At 46.7% G+C, this 16,049-nt stretch overlaps 1 long non-coding RNA gene across 1 annotated transcript; it reads left to right on the forward strand.

The window, feature by feature from the left end:
• Window positions 1–8,419: 8,419 nt before the first annotated feature.
• Window positions 8,420–14,893, forward strand: LOC132597828 (uncharacterized). The gene is made up of 4 exons (XR_009565192.1): window positions 8,420–8,731; window positions 9,388–9,542; window positions 10,233–10,876; window positions 12,871–14,893. It is a non-coding gene; the product is annotated as an uncharacterized lncRNA (long non-coding RNA).
• The last annotated feature ends 1,156 nt before the right edge of the window (window positions 14,894–16,049 follow it).

Below are 16,049 nucleotides of genomic sequence, written 5' to 3' on the forward strand. Positions count from 1 at the left end.
AGAGAAAATAGAAAAGACAGTGATTGGAAAAAAGAGATCAAAGTTTTGATTAGTTTTTCCCAGGGAGAATATTTGAGTATGTTTGAATTCTGAAGCAACCATCCTTTTATTATCTTACTGACTGAACTTGAGATAAACACTTAACCTTCTTGGGGCCTTGGTTTCCTCACCTTCAAATACTGACAACCTCTCTCTCTTTCTTCCTCAGAAAGCTGTTATTACAATGATCTAATTAATTGAAAAGGCACCCCCAAAAGGTACAGGAGTCATGCAAAGGTAGGTTGGTAGCTGTTGTTTTTTACTGTAATTTTTTAAAAGACTTGTTTATTATTTATTTATTTTTGCCTGCGTCGGGTCTTAGTTGCAGCACATGGGGTCTTGGTTGAGGCATGCGAGATCTTTTGTTGTGGCACGTAGGCTTCTCTCTAGTTGTGGCATGCGGGTTTTCTCTTCTCTAGTTGTGGTGCGTGGGCTTAGTTGCCCCGTGGCATGTGGGATCTTAGTTCCCTGACCAGGGTTCAACCAGCATCCCCTGCATTGTAAGGTGGATTCTTTACCACTGGACCACCAGGGAAGTCCCTATTGTTGTAATTTTATTATCATGATTAGTTAATTATTGTCATTTTACATCATAAAGAAAATTCTGGGCTGAAATGTAGAGAGTTTCAATAATAAAGTTAAAAAAATGCAGCAACTTGATGAAAAAAAGTCTATAAACTATTTTCTTTTCCACCCTAATCTAACTATCATACTCTTCAAAGAACTGTTATTCTGAAAAACAAACCTAAGGCAATATCTATCAGCAGAGCTCCCATCACATGTGATGCAAATGGTCATGTTTTTGGAAGAGATTCTGTCTGAATAAAGGCACTAATACCACGGTGGAAAGTGCATGGCATCTGACAAGTTAGAAAAAGAAGGATGCCAGGAGCTTTAAAAGACAGTTAGGGAGGCTGCATTTCATTGAGAAAGAAAGGCTCCCTTGTTTGTACAAAACAGGGAGAAAATAGATGAACACCAGCCTCAGGCAAGCAGACTGGACAACACACAGCAGCCTTAGCTGCGTGACCCCCCCATGTCCACACACGGCCCTGACAAGTGACACACCCTGGAATAGCAGGACACAGCCACCATGTCTCTCACACACAAAGCCGTCTGTACTGGGGAGAGGCCAGCGAGTCATGGCAAAGACCCATCAGAGGCTCAGAAACCCCACATGGATATGACAACCAAATGGTATGAGCTGAGGTAAGCGTGAGTGATGTGAAGCACCCCATGTTGTCAAATGTCTTCTGCAGACATCCGCGGAAGGCTTGCTATGAGCCAGGAGCAGTACAGGACTGAGGTGAGTGAACATCAGAACAATACAGAAGGAGACCATCACACAATATTCTTAGTATGTAGGAGGGACACCAAGACCACCCTAGGGAGCTCAGCTGACTCACAAAGTAGAAATACGATTTGGGATATTTTTATAATTGTCAGTTATGACCATTCATATGTGTAGCACTTTCACTGAACCACGACTTATATTGAACAAAATCCCACAAAGCGTAACAACCTTTTGAAGAAATATTTCATTTCTTTTTTTTTTGAAGTATAGTTGATTTATGATGTCATGTTAGCTTCAAGTATACAGCACAGTGATTCAGTTATATGTGTGTGTGTGTGTGTATATATATATATATACACACACACGCAAGAAACACCTGTTCAAGGTTTCTTAAGCAGACTTGGCCTTTGTAAGTTACTCTCCATTGTAAATTTCCATCTCAGAGTCTAAGGAGAGTTTGAAGCTCTCTTTGCTTGCAGATGGCTAACCTAACATCACTTAGAAATAATGCAGTCCCCCACTCACATACAATTACGTTTCCATACTCACTTGCTGCTCTCTTTTATATGAAAAATCCTACAAACTTTTCAAGAATTCTGCCTCAAAAGTTCATCTTAGGGCTTCCCTGGTGGCGCAGTGGTTGAGAGTCCACCTGCCGATGCAGGGGATGTGGGTTCGTGCCCTGGGAAGATCCCACGTGCCGCGGAGAGGCTGGGCCCGTGAGCCATGGCCGCTGAGCCTGCGCGTCCGGAGCCTGTGCTCCGCAACAGGAGAGGCCACAACAGTGAGAGGCCCGCGTAACGCAAAAAAAAAAAAAAAAAAGATTTGTCAGTTTTGTTGATCTTTTCAAAATACCGACTTTGTTTTTGTTGATTTTCTGTTTTTCTCTATTTCATTAATCTTCACTCTAATTGTTATTATTTCCTTCCTTTTGCTTACTTGGGCTTAGTTTGCTCTCCTTCTCTACATGTCTTAAGTTGGAAACGTAGGTTATTAACGTGAGATTTTTTCAATATAAAAATTTTCAACTATAACTTTCTAAGGACGACCTTAGTACCTTGTTTGGAAATGTTGTGCCTCGTTTTCATTCATCTCAAAGTATTTTCTAATTTCCTTGGTATGTCTTCTTTGGCTCATTGATTACTTAGGACTGTGTTTTATCATTTCTACATATACACGAATTTCCCGAATTTCCTTCTGTTACCGATTTCTATGAGTTAGTAGAGGGTCAGCCCAGGACTGCAGCAGAGTTGACCCTTGAACAGTGTGAGTCCACTTATATGTGGACTACAGTAATACTACAGTGCTACCCGGTCCGTGGTTGGTTGAATCCACAGATGCAGAGGGACTGTGGATACAGAGGGGCAGCTGTAAGTTATACTCGGATTAACCCTCCACATTGTTCAAGGGTCAACTGTCATTTTATCTCTGGTTCTAGACTGTGCCCTCTGGCAAGCAGACTTGGAGAAATACTGCAGAGGACTCACATCATAAATCCAGTCTTACCATCCATAGGCATGAGTACCCTTTGCTCACCATTCTCCTAAACAACCCTTGCGTAATCTAAAACCTGGAAAATTGATTTTTCTTAAGAGGCGTCTGAGAAAGACGGCCCTCAAAACCTGAGGGACACAATCTTATACTGTTAAGCAGCACAGCAGAAAAATCTCAAGGGTTCAGTCCTCGAATACACACTTGCCTTTCCCCAGACAAGACTTTTTTTTTTTTTGGTACAACTCCCATATCACTCTTGTTTTTCTCTGCACACATTGAAGAGTGGAGGTGTCCATGAGCACTGACTCACAGACTTACATCATTGTTTCAACGTGTGCATCACTGGGCATCCCCAGGGACCCAGCGTGTTGAGTACAGTGTATCGAAAAGGCACTGTGGCACCTCTGTTTGAAACTGTTTATTCGCATCTCATTTTGAAGAGACTGATGTAATAAACATTTGAACTTTTAAAGAAGTTCTTTGTGAACCTTCCTTTGCACTGAAATAGGAAAATAATGCTTGGGAGTTCCCACTGATGCACAGGCTGGCTTCCGGGACTAGCAGGTGATATGCGGTTACAGGTACTCTGTATTTCATTGCTAAGTGTATATAAAATACAGAGCGATATTATGCTACCTCCTGTTGTATACTAAGAAATCAGCTGCGTCTTTGTGGTCCCATCTAGGCAAATTTCATTTATTGGTTCTCAGCCCCAGCTCATTCAGAGAGCAACAAACTAGTGTTTGGTTTGGTTTTGCTGGGAGTGGTGGCTTCTCACTATGGAGTTGTGTTGTTTCCAGAGGATTTTTCGAGCAGGATTTCAAGACAGTGCTCCCATTTGTTGTGGATTTTCCTATACCTAAATGGTGCTTGGTCTGAGCTGGGTGACTCTTACAAAATGGTTTTCTACTAGTGATCCACTGTAATAGTTCTTAATTTATGTTATAATCATTTTCATAATAATGAAGCAATTTAGTTAGCCAACTGTAAAATACCCAGGTAATTAAATAACACTTTATTGCTTCCAATCTCTTACTGTCAGGACAAAGGAGGCAGTAATCTTAAAATGCAAGCAGTTCTAGAAATATTTGTTAGCCTAATATGCCACTGTTTCTGCCTGTCTACATTCCTAGTTGCTTTGCCCTTAAAAAATGTGAAAAAGCCCACAATCACTGGATTTTATTTAAACCAGGTGTTCTTAGAGCGCTAGCATGCACAGTTAGCACAGTTTCCCGTGCCAAAGGAACAGCATTTTGACAAGATTGCTCACATCTGCAGGTCAGGCAGAAAATACAAGTGGAAGGTTATGGCCCGAATTGGCACCCTGTGCATGAATGTCTGGCCTGTAGACCTGCCCGACTGAGGCCCTGGTGCTGTGATACTGCCGCCGGTGCTTAGCAGAAGGAACGCCATTCGCAGAGAGGACGCGGCCGCGGGCTGTGGCCTTCAGAGGCTGACACGGGAACTGTCAAATGTACACAATCAACAGAGTATACCTATTACAGTCTTAGACAATTTCTAAGAGCAAAACACTGGGTCATGACTCTGGTCTAAACGGATCAGTTAAAACTGATGATGTTGGAATAACAGGATGTGGCGTCTGTAATGAAGTCCATTGCATTAGATTCCAGAAAAGTAGTGAACTGAAGGTAGCTGCCGTGGGACAGGTTCCTCTCCATCTCATTTAGGCTCTTCACTGGAGCCAGCAAACCAGGCTTGCACCAGCTAGGGAGAAATCCCAGCCCAGCAGCATCTTTAGTGCTCACTTCCTTAGTTTTACTTAGACTTACCTGTTATTAGAAATACTCTTTTCCAGCCGTACTGATGGACGTGTAGGCAGACAGGCAGTTTTGCACAGGTATAATCTACCCTGGTCCTTTCAGCGCCGGCTAAGAATTTACAAAACAGTGCTGTGTACGAGCAGAGAGAAAACATATTTCTTTCAGTGGTTACACCATTTTCAGGCTAATAAGGCTTCTGGCATGGATATTAAGGTTTTCCCAAAGTGTAAAAGTGAACCAGAGAATTCTGCACTCGCTATTAGACCCCGCCTCCGGCGACAGGCTTCTCTATAGGCAGCTGAAGCTTTGTTTCGAAGCCCCCTCTGGCGACATGCTTCTCTATAGGCAGTTGAAGCTTTGTTTCGAACCCCCCTCCGGCGACAGGCTTCTCTATAGGCAGCTGAAGCTTTGTTTCGTTTCTTGATGGGTTAGCTGATTGCAGGTTATAAGAACAATTCTTTGATGTTCCACTGTTCTCAAGGGGATGTATACCCTGCAAGTGGCTCACTGAGTTGAGACCAGCACAGAATGGGCTTTTGAAGATCTTGTGGGGGACACACTTCTCCTTCTCGAGAACCGTAGTGCTTGAGCACTGAGTGCCTGGTGGCCTTGTTTCCTGAGCTGCCCTTGGGTGGACTCTTGGTGGCCCTGCTTTTACTGCCATGGTCTTTGGGGGTTTCAGTTCCAGTTCCCTCCTCCAGACCTGGAGGATCAAAGCCACGCACTCTCGGTTCCATCTGTCCATATCTCTGGTTCCAAGCTGCTTTATGTGCAGACGGTGGGCCAGGTGCTTGCTGAGCCGGTAGCTTCTCCAGGCCCGCTGAACGAGCACTGCCCCCTTGTTCTTTCTGCGAAACAGCTCTTTCCTGCTTCTTTCTCTCTGGATTACCTGCAGCCGCAGTTCTACGGGGAGAAGGTCAGTATCCACACTGTGCCCAGAGAGGGGACCAGGTGCTGGATCAGTCTCCTTAGACAGCTGAGTGTCCTCAGACAGGGCGGACGGACCCAGCTTCCAGACTCCTGACCTCAGCACCTCTGTGCTCGGTGGCAAATCTGAGTAGGTCCCTCCTGCGAGCTCGTCCTGTGTCACTGTGTTCCTTGGCGTCTGGTGGTGGAAAGGCCCAGCATGGACGGCCTCCCCCTTGGCCCTGCCAGGCCGGCTGCGCCAGCCGGGGAGCGCCTCCCTCCTCTAAGCTCCTGGCTTCGCCTTTTCTGGGAGGCACGTTTGGCCTCGGGTGCTGCATCCTGCCGCCGGCTGGGCTTCCAGTGGCTGTCCCGCTGTGGAAGGCTGGCAGCTGCCCAGCTGGGGTACTCTCCTTCCTCAGCAAACCCAGGCCCCCCGACACAGGAGGGCAGCTTCAAAGAGCCCTTCCGCTTGTCGCACTGCCGCTCACCAACAGGACGAGACATTTTCTATTCATGGAAAATCTGTCCTGTATGGAGACCTCAAGCTGAAAATGAGTTGGAATTCTCTAAAAGCAGGTATTCATCAGAAGAAAACAGCTTCCATCCAAAACTTTCAGATCAAGGGGACATCAGCACGAAGTAGCCAAGTTCAGCCAGGATCCACTGAACGAGATGCAGATAATTTGAACCACACATTCTCATGCTTTCATTTTAATGCTTTTGTTTTTCTTTTCTCTTGATTTGCTGTAAGGTTCTGAATCGTTAGGAGATGCTTTTTGTCTATTAACTATGGTTCTTGTAAGATCCTTATCATTAATGTATCATTTTGCACCCTTTGCTTCTCCTTGGTACGAACCCAATTTGGAAATAAAATTTATTAATAATTTAGTGAAAATATATAATCAAACAAACCATGTGGTTTGTATTCACTTTTCTTTCTGTGTCACCAGCTTCCTCTGCTACTACCTTCTTTTAATAAGTCAGTTGGGTTCTTTGGTAATTGGGTTCAAACACTAAGCACTTCTGAGATTGCCAGCAAGACAACAGGATGGCCAGCCCGAATCTAAAATCCCCTATCACGCGGTACATAGAAAAAGAGTTTTCCGTCTCCACAGAATCAGCATTCAAGTGCCTGCCACAGGCAATGCCTTTGTGATTGAACTTTGGAAAAATGAAAGCCTGTAAAGGAGCGAGGGGACAGTTGCTGTCTATTTGGAAGCTGGCGCATTTTCCCAGATCTTAGGTAAAGGGCATTACTCAGGTTCTACCCTGAGCTCTTTGCTTCACTTCTATCTGATGACCTCTATTCTCAAAATCCATCACCTGGCAAGAACCACACTTGATGGGTGGCTTTGAAACTTTGCCGTCCTATAACATGGTAACTTGGCCTCAGATATGTTTGGGCTGAAACATATCATCAGATTGTCCCTAATGAATGGTTTGGACTTGGAGCACAGAAGCCTATTGGCTATGACCTGTAATTTATATAAGAATCTCTTTTCTCTGTACACTGCTTCCTGTCTTCAGGATCACCCTCTCTCGAGAGGAATTCTGTGAAAATGAACACATGGTTTAGATATGGGCTGGCCTATCAAGGTGGAACACATCCTGCCTTATGGGGAGAATACTGTGCTTACACATCTGCAGATCTCTTGCATTTTTATTTTTTGCGGTACGCGGGCCTCTCACTGTTGTGGCCTCTCCCATTGCGGAGCACAGGCTCCGGATGCGCAGCCCCAGTGGCCACGGCTCACGGGCCCAGCCACTCCGCGGCATGTGGGATCCTCCCGGACCAGGACACGAACCTGCGTTCCCTGCATCGGCAGGCGGACTCTCAACCACTGCGCCACCAGGGAAGCCCCATGAATCTTTTTTTAAAGTAATTGTCCCAGAAAATGTTCCCACCAGCATGAGTATGACAAGTTCTTGGCCCAAATCCTTATTACAGTTTAATAGTACCAACTTCCTTAATTTTAGCAATCTGATCGATAATGAAATGGAATATGTCTTCATATATTTATTGGCCATTTGTTTTCCCCTTAACAGTAAAATGTCCATTCATGTCTTTTGCCCGATTTTTATCTTTTTCTTTTTGTTTTATAAAACGTTTTAATATATTCTGATAATAATACTTTATGTGTGTTCGAAATATCGTCTCAGTTTGTGTGGGGTTTTTTTCCTTTTCATAATGCTTTTTCATGAATAGAAATCGTTAATGTTAAAATAATTACATTTATCATTCCTTTAATTCATGGTGAGCATTTCTGGGTTTTGTTTCAAACAAACAAACAAACTTTACCCTAATCAAGGTCAAAAAGATATTGCACTTTTTCTTTTCAAAAATTTTAAACAGTGCCACATTAAATCCTTAGTCGATTTATATGTGATGGGTGGAGACAGGGACCAGACAGGAATCAGAACTCCACTGCACACTGGGCACCCACAGGGGAGCCTCAATACCGTCTCTTTCAGAGATGAAGTGTGAATCAGACTTGTCTTAAAGCCACAAACAAACCTAAGGGGGGAATCCCTGACAAGAGCTGATGAGCTCCTGCCTGATCCTCCCAGGCGGGAGCTGTGTGACCACGCAGCTCTGCTTTGATCAAAGATGGCATGATTCAAGCCTGAAGGAACGTCACCACCCCCAAATCTTCTCCCCTCTGAGCTGCACCTGCAATTTGAAATCCTACAAAACAAACCTATCAAAGCATCACCAAATAAAGCTGTGTGTGACACTGCCACCTTGTGGAAATATGGAGCAATTCAAGGTGAGCTGTTAGGGGCCGGCACTGTTTCCCAATGCGACACAGCAGGTCACAGCATGAGATGTCACCTTTCTGGGACAGACAGTGCAGAAATAGCACACCTCAGAGCAGGAGAGGAAGGAGGATGAATGTATCCCAGCCTCCTGGCTTCCTCCCGTCTTCTGTTTGCAATTGGTCAACATCCACCTAGCGGGGAGTTAACTCCTCCGGCATATACCCTCATTGTCTTATCCGGCCCCTTCTGAGCCACTCAAGATACAGAAGTGACAAGAGGAGGCATAAATGCTGGGCGCGCAGTTGGCTGGGGACAGTAAAGGGGAAGGTGACTGGTCAGCTCCCTGCAGCAGAAGCGTGTGGGTCCAAAGGGAATCTGCTGGCAGCTGAATGTAGAAAGTAGCTGTGTGTCCAGGAAGCAGACCAGAGAGTCTAAGAGGTCACGTTAAACGCATCAGGTACATTTATTTATGATGTGGTGTTGGGGGGTGGGTGGAAAGGCAAATTTCAAAAAGAAATTTATAAAATGATCATCGCAGTCTCGGTAAGCATCTTTCTTTCCATGCTTTTTCCAGCACATGGAAACTGTTCACAGTGATGTGCATGGGGAGTGAGGGATTTCACACTGTAACATTTTTAATTAAAAAAAAGGAATGCCCCCTTTCCTAATTTTTTAAAAGTTGAATGTCTATGAAGTAAAAAGTGACTGTGATCTAGTTTTCAGGTGCTGGGTACTGAGTCCTATCAAATACAGGCTATGCCTTGATTTTTGCCAAAGAGACACTTACCCGTGACCTCCTAGAATGGTCAGCTCCACAGCCAGAAATCAAAACGTGTGACTCACTGCTCTCCAGCCTGCGGTAGGACAGCAGTCACTGCCCCCAATTATGCAATGTCGCTCCTCAAGAAATCCCACCTCCTTAAAATCAAAGATTCCACAAGCTCCCCTAAACTAGCACAATACTCACTGGGGTCCCTCATCTGCAGAAGGGGCCAGGTCTGGATGTTGGGCAGAACATCTCTAAATTAAAGCACACACAACTCGTCAAGAAAGGGCTAGTAATAATTTTACAGAAAGTCAAAATGACCAAGGGCAGGTCTTTGGTTTTCTCAGAAATACTGTTGGAAAACAGTACCTGGATCATAAAGAGATCTTGGGAGAGAATAAGGATGGACTCTCTGGGGGCAAACTATGGACCCCTGGGTCCCTGAAAGAGCAGAGGAAACCAGAGCCCTCATCATGGATTACATCGGTGGCCTTTGGCCAAGGTAACGTGGACTCAGTGTGTGTGTGTGTTGGGAGGGCTGGGACTACAAGAATGCCCTCTTTCAAGGTGACCACTTTATTTAAGCTAGGATTCAGGGCGCTTCCTCCGGTCTATGTGTCTCAGGGGCCAGACCCCCTGGGCAGCCCCTTAGGCCTGGTCAGTGGGTGCTGGTGATAAGCCAGGGCACCCCGGGTCCTCTCCATGCTGTCGTGCTCCCCTCCCCTCCAACAGTTCACATGTGAGGAAACTCAGCTTCCAAAGGTGATGTTTCTAACCCAAGGTTATCCAATTACCAAGTGGAGGGCGGGTGTTCAGACCCAATTCTGATTGCAGTGGGCAGTGGTGCCCCTACTGGCCAATGACTGAGTCAGACCCAGGCAAGTGGGGTGGGTGCTCGGAGACTGGGGCAGACGTGCGATGGACCCAGAGAAAAGGAGGTGAGATTCAGCTAGGAAGAGTGGGGGAGGGGTACTGCTGATGGAGGACGGGGTGGCCCAGGGCTGGTAGGAGACACCACGCAGGCACAGAAGACAGTGGGTTAGTTCAGACACAGCGTAATTTTTGTGCAGAGCAAGATAAGGCTGGGAAAGCTCTGGGTCAGAGCTTGTCAGATGTTGAATGTCAGCTTGAGTTTTATATTTTGAAGCAGGTTTCAATGCACGTGTTAGTCACGGTTTCTATTTTCTTACAGTACGTTGTGCGGAAACCCCCCAAGAGCATGGCTGTGTCGTCGGTGTGCCTCTCAGCTGCCCTAACTTGGATCTCCCTTAACTTCCTCTGATTCCCTCTCAAGGCCCAGGATCCCCGATGGCTGATCTAATGCCCTCAACATCACAGAGGCTTAATTCAGTGTCCTCAGCTTGCAGAGTCTGCACGGTGTTCTAAGACAGCCGCCCGAGCGCCAGCTCCGAGCCTGCCCAGATTCTGGAGAAGTGGGAGGGGTCCCTGCGTTGTCCTCACTGTACCAAGAAGAAATCCGAACCCACCCTGTGTCATTGTCATGCATAACAGGGAAGAGAGGAAAGAAAACTGTTCTGATTGAGAGACGATTAGATAGGATGTTTTGGAGACAGTGCTGTGAGTGCATTTTCGGAGAGAGTTTTGTTTTGATGTTTTCAAAGCCTTCCTTGAAGCCGGTCAAGACACAGAGCTATTTTCATCCTGAATGTATGTAAAGCAACAATGGGCCCTCATGCTCCGTGAATAGACAATTACTAGAAAGTGACCCAACGTTGTCCTTCTGTCTGCAAGCGAGCGTCCTCTGCCCTGGGAAGGGCACATGCTCTCAGGGAGGAGAGGCACGTGGTTTGGGGACGTGGTTAGGATAACGAACAGGTAAGTCAGAGGAACACCCATGGCGCTGGTGTCTGGTCTCTGCAAAGCCTGGGTCTTCTACAAACCTGGGGATATGTGTCCTCAACAGATGGCCCTGGAAGGAGACACATAAGACTTGCTCTGCCAACATCAGGAACTGGACCCAGAGACAAAAGCAGAAGGTTGCGGCCAGGTCGCAGCTCCTAGGCAGGACCAGGAAGAGAGGACCGGGGTAGCTAGCTCCGCCCAGCTGTCCAGCTGAGCCTGCAAGGTTTGGGCATCCTCTTAGAAAGGATGCCCAAATAATTTATGGGAGGCACTTCTGAAAGCAAAAGGGGATGCTATGAATAATTACCCCAGAACCAAACCTGTCCAGGGCCAATCTGGACACGAGTCACCCTACTGCTAGACTGTGTCCCATCTCCTCTGCCTAGCAAGCACAGGCCACCACAATCCGACTGCACACTCCTGTCCTCAGTCTGGTCACCTTGTGGCCTCAGGCCAGTCACCTGCTGGTCCTGCTAACTAACCACAGCCTGTTCTCCTATCCTGCCAAACACACGCACATGCGTGTGTCCAGGTACACGTGCACACAGGCGCATGCACGCTCCCGCACACACGTGCACGCCCTCACTCGGCTGTGTGCAAGGCACACCCTTCTGACCCCTCTGAGCCAACGCAAATCTCCCGCGTTCTTCGCAGTAGATCAAGTCCCTCCGGCCACCCGTCTTCAGGGGCCTTCGACAGCAGAGTGCTGAGATTTCAACAAATGGCACAGAACTACGGATGCTTTGATCCTCAGCTTCCAAACCAAGAAACAGGGTGGGAGGAAAGACAGGCAGTGTGGGAGAAAAGCATGAGCTGGTCCACAGGCTGTCAAAACCGTTTTCATCCCGAGTGCCATTCCGACCCTCAAAGACGCTCCTTTCCTCCCAGCGACCAGTGGCTGGGTGAGAAGGTAGCCCACCAACTCCTGCCCCTCCTCCACCCGGCAGGTTTCCCGTCCCACACGCATCGCAGGAGCCCCCTTTGCCCGTCCCCACCTGCCCTTGCTTTCCACTGACTGAGCTTCACGTCGGGAGCCCTGTGGCCACCGACCATCCTGCCCTCGGACCCTCTCTCGTCCTCTGTAAAACGGGCAGGATCCACCTGTTAGACCTGCCCCTCGAGGTTGTCAGGAGAACAAAACAAAAATACAGGTGAGGAGAAAGCAGTGTACCTGCAGCGTAGAGTCTTCCGTGCTGAGATGCTGACTGTCAGCCCGCCCGTCCTCTCTGCCTGGTCCTGGCTGCACCAGCCAGAGGCGCCCAGGACACCAAAGGGCAGGGAGAGGTGTTCCTGGTCGCCTTGGGCTGGAGGACTTTGACGGCAGCCAGGCCAGACTTGGCGATTAGAGAGCGAGGCAGGGCTTTTAAGCCAGAGCAAACATGTGGCGTTGGAAATAAACAAGGCGCGTCCTGAGAACTCCAAAATCTAACTTGCTTGGATTTCTCACTGTTGGCCTATAGGTGGCTTCCCTTTCCAGGACCTCTTCTCCCCAGTAACCAGAAATCCATTTTAAGTTCCTACAACTCTGCCTGCAGCTCTTGAAGGAAAAGCCTGGAACGGATGGCTGCGTCCCACAAACACCCAACGGGCTGTCGGCAGAGTCTGCCCGTGCGCAGTGCTAAGCACCCTTGGAACGCGATGAAGAGGGCTGAGTAATATCTATCCCCCCTCAATTGCTTTCCATTTGCAAATTAGATCCAAAAGACTCGTAAGGGGCTGATCACTTCTGAGGGATGTAGAGTCCCTGTCACTAAACCATGTAGAGCCCCTGTCACTAAACATCTTCCAAAATACCAAACATCATTAAGTTTTGTTCCGAAAGCAGCTCAGTTGTCCACGTGGGATCCTTTATGACTCATCGTAAAGCTAGAAAGCTAAAAGTTTGGATTTTTGTTTCCCTAATCATCTTGTCTCTATGGCAGTAGGTCAACATAATGGCATAATCTGTTTTGGGGTTTTTTTTTTAGGCCTGGGTACTGAAGAGGCTGATCTCTCTGCATTTTTAACGACGCCTGGATTCGTTCGAGGACAGGCCGTCTAATCTTCAATGAATGGCCTGGTGGAAAGAGCTCCCACAGAAGGACTGGGAGGCGAGCAAGGTCAATTTTCCACTGTCCTGAAGGTGGGATCTTACTCCTGTTGTGTCTTAGATGTAAGAGATGTTTTTCTTTCCCTTGCTCATGCCGGGGGCCTGTCCTCACATCCGTTCTGCAGCACCCCTCCAAGATGCTGTCCGGTCCTGCGTCTGTACCACCGCCCAATCCCCGACTTCCCACCACCAAAAGCCCCAGTAGAGTCACCTGCTTCCTGTCTCTTCAGTCCTGCTTTCTGAATGTTAACGATGGGTGGGGTCACCGTGCCCACCTTATTCCTCCCAGATAACCTTTCGCACAGACTTAGATTCACGCTCTGCATTTACTGGCCCAAGTCCAGAGAGTGACTCAAGCATTAGAATCCCAGGCATTTATACAAGCTGGGAGCAGAAGGGATGGAGGTGATTATCGGCATGGCATTGAGAGGAAGAAAGAAGAGCTTTTAATGAGGACATTGAGAGAAGAGAAACATGAAGGTAGGAAAAGAAAACTAAGGTACTGAGGTGAAGCCAGAAATGCAATGAGAAGACAGAGCATGCGCTCAGGGCCGGCTGCTAAATCCTCAGAGGATCTTCACAAAGGGGCTTAACAGCAAGACCGGGGGGAAGAACAATCCATGGGGGCTCCCAGGCAGCGCTGTGACACCTCCCAAGGAACGGCAGTGAATGGAAGCCTACAGCTGCTGGCACGTTCTCCATGCAAATTCCACTGCTCCGCCATCACAGGGCGGACAGGCCGGAGGCATGTGAGCTGTGGTGATGCGGGATGAGAGGGGAGCACAGGTGCCGTCGAATGGGAACAGGGACAGGCACTCAGAGGACCCCAGGAGCACATCAAAGGCAATTTAAGGTACATTCGCCTACCAACAACCAGCCCTGGACGTGTGGGTCTAAGAGACCGGAAGAAGAGAAGCGGAGTTTAAATACATTACTCAGACAATCAGAATCCCATCATCACATCACAGAAGGTCAGAAACCATCTGAATTATGTGGTCCAAACTCCTTCTTTATTTAATAGATAGATGATAGATAGATAGATAGATAGATAGATAGATAGATAGATAGATATAGGTAGGTAGATAGATAGATGATAAACAATGATACTTGGAAGGTAAGATGAGATTTTCCCAATGCCATCCACTAGAAAGATGCAGAGAGGAAGCAACCTAAGTGTCCATCAACAAATGAATGGATAAAGAAGATATGGTACATATACACAATGGAATATTACTCAGCCTTAAAAAAGAATGAAATAATGCCATTTACAGCAACACAGATGGACATAGAGATTATCATATTAAGTGAAGTAAGTCAGAGAAAGACAAATATCATATGATATCACTTAGATGTGGAATCTGAAAAAAAATCCCGATACAAATGAACTTATTTACAAAACAGAAATAGACTCACAGACTTTGAAAACAAGCTTATGTTTACCAAAGGGGAAACATGGGGTGGGGCGGATAAATTAGGAGTTTGGGATTAACATATACACACTACTATATATAAAGTAGATAACCAACAAGGACCTACTATAGAGCACAGGGAACTCTACTCAATATTCTGTAATAACTTATAAGGGAAAGAATCTGAGAAGGAATGGATATATGTATAACTGATTCACTTTGCTGTACACCTGAAACTAACACAACATTGAAAATCAGGTATACTCCAATATAAAATAAAAATTAAATTAAAAAAGAAAGAAAGAAAAAAAAAGATGCAGAGAAGAATATAGATCTCTTGATATCCAGCTCATTACAGCCCCACTTCAGAACTTCCTTCCATCTTCTTACATGCTATGTTTTGGACAATTTAAAGTCAATCAAGACCCTGAAAATTATTACCATTAGGATAAAGCCCTACGTAATACCCTCCCCTAGTCAAATGAGGCCTCACTCCCCAGATTAAAATGTATTTGCTTCCAAATACGAAAGTATAATAACTAAACAAACTAAATAAATACATTTTTTAAAGTGACCTTGCACTCTGTTTCCTTTGTTAATCTGTCTTATCTCAGCCCTGCAATGGTTTTTATGCTGGGTGGTTTTTAGTGAGTAAATGATTATATTCTCTCCAATAAATGAAGAAATGGTGCATGCACAGAGCTTGCTCTACGTGCCAGCCACTGAGGTACGTACCAGGGTTGGGGGCCCCGCCGGCAGCTGCTGGCATTGTGGGTTTTCCCATCAGACTGCAACAACCGGGAAAGATAGGATTTCAGTCACTTTTTAAAAGCAGTAAATCCACAAATACGTGTGTAGCGCCAGCAAATCTACGAGGACAGAAATGGCTGACGGAACTGCTGAGGCCGAAGGGGAGTGTGGATCGAGATGTGTCCCACCTCCGTGCAGGTAAGTGCTAGCCTTGCTCCACCTTAAAGAAAAGTGTCCTTCTGAGAGAGGAGCCCGCTACATACAAAGGGCCCACCAACCAGCAGAGCCACCAGATTGGAGCTGGCATGGCAGGTCCATCTAGACCCCACCCCCTCCCTTCCACCCTCTGGGGACTCTGGTTAGGTGTCTGCCTGCAAGCCCCGGGAAAGTTACCAGAAGTAACCTCAGCACATCACTGAGTGTTCATCGTGACACCAGGTTCAGGCTATCAGTTAGGTGCCCGCAGGACGCGGTCTGCACGCTCAGGAAGGATAATCAAATTGAGGGGAGTTAACTGAAGCATCCACTAGTGAATAACTAGAACACTCCTGTGATGAAAACTCACTGGGCCGAGGTCACACAGTATAGAAACCACGGCATAAGACGTAAGACAGATTATTATTATGCTAACATAAGACAGATTCACTGAGGACTTAAAGTGCAGGGTACCTTGATTTTTGTTTATATTTGAGAGCGAATTAATTTTAGGCTGGAGGGTGAGTTGATCTGAGCAGGTACCAGTTGCCTAGGATTGGGGTTGAAAGAACCCAGGAAGCACGTGAGGCTGGCCAAGAACGACCTTTGTTGTTCCTCGGTCGGGAGAGAGGGGAAGGCGAAGCTAACCAGGATCTGGGGAGCTGCAGCTGCAGCTGGAGAAGGGGACCCCCTCTTGAGGCAG

The sequence above is a fragment of the Globicephala melas genome, chromosome 9 (assembly GCF_963455315.2).
Source record: "Globicephala melas chromosome 9, mGloMel1.2, whole genome shotgun sequence".
Lineage (NCBI taxonomy): Eukaryota > Metazoa > Chordata > Mammalia > Artiodactyla > Delphinidae > Globicephala > Globicephala melas.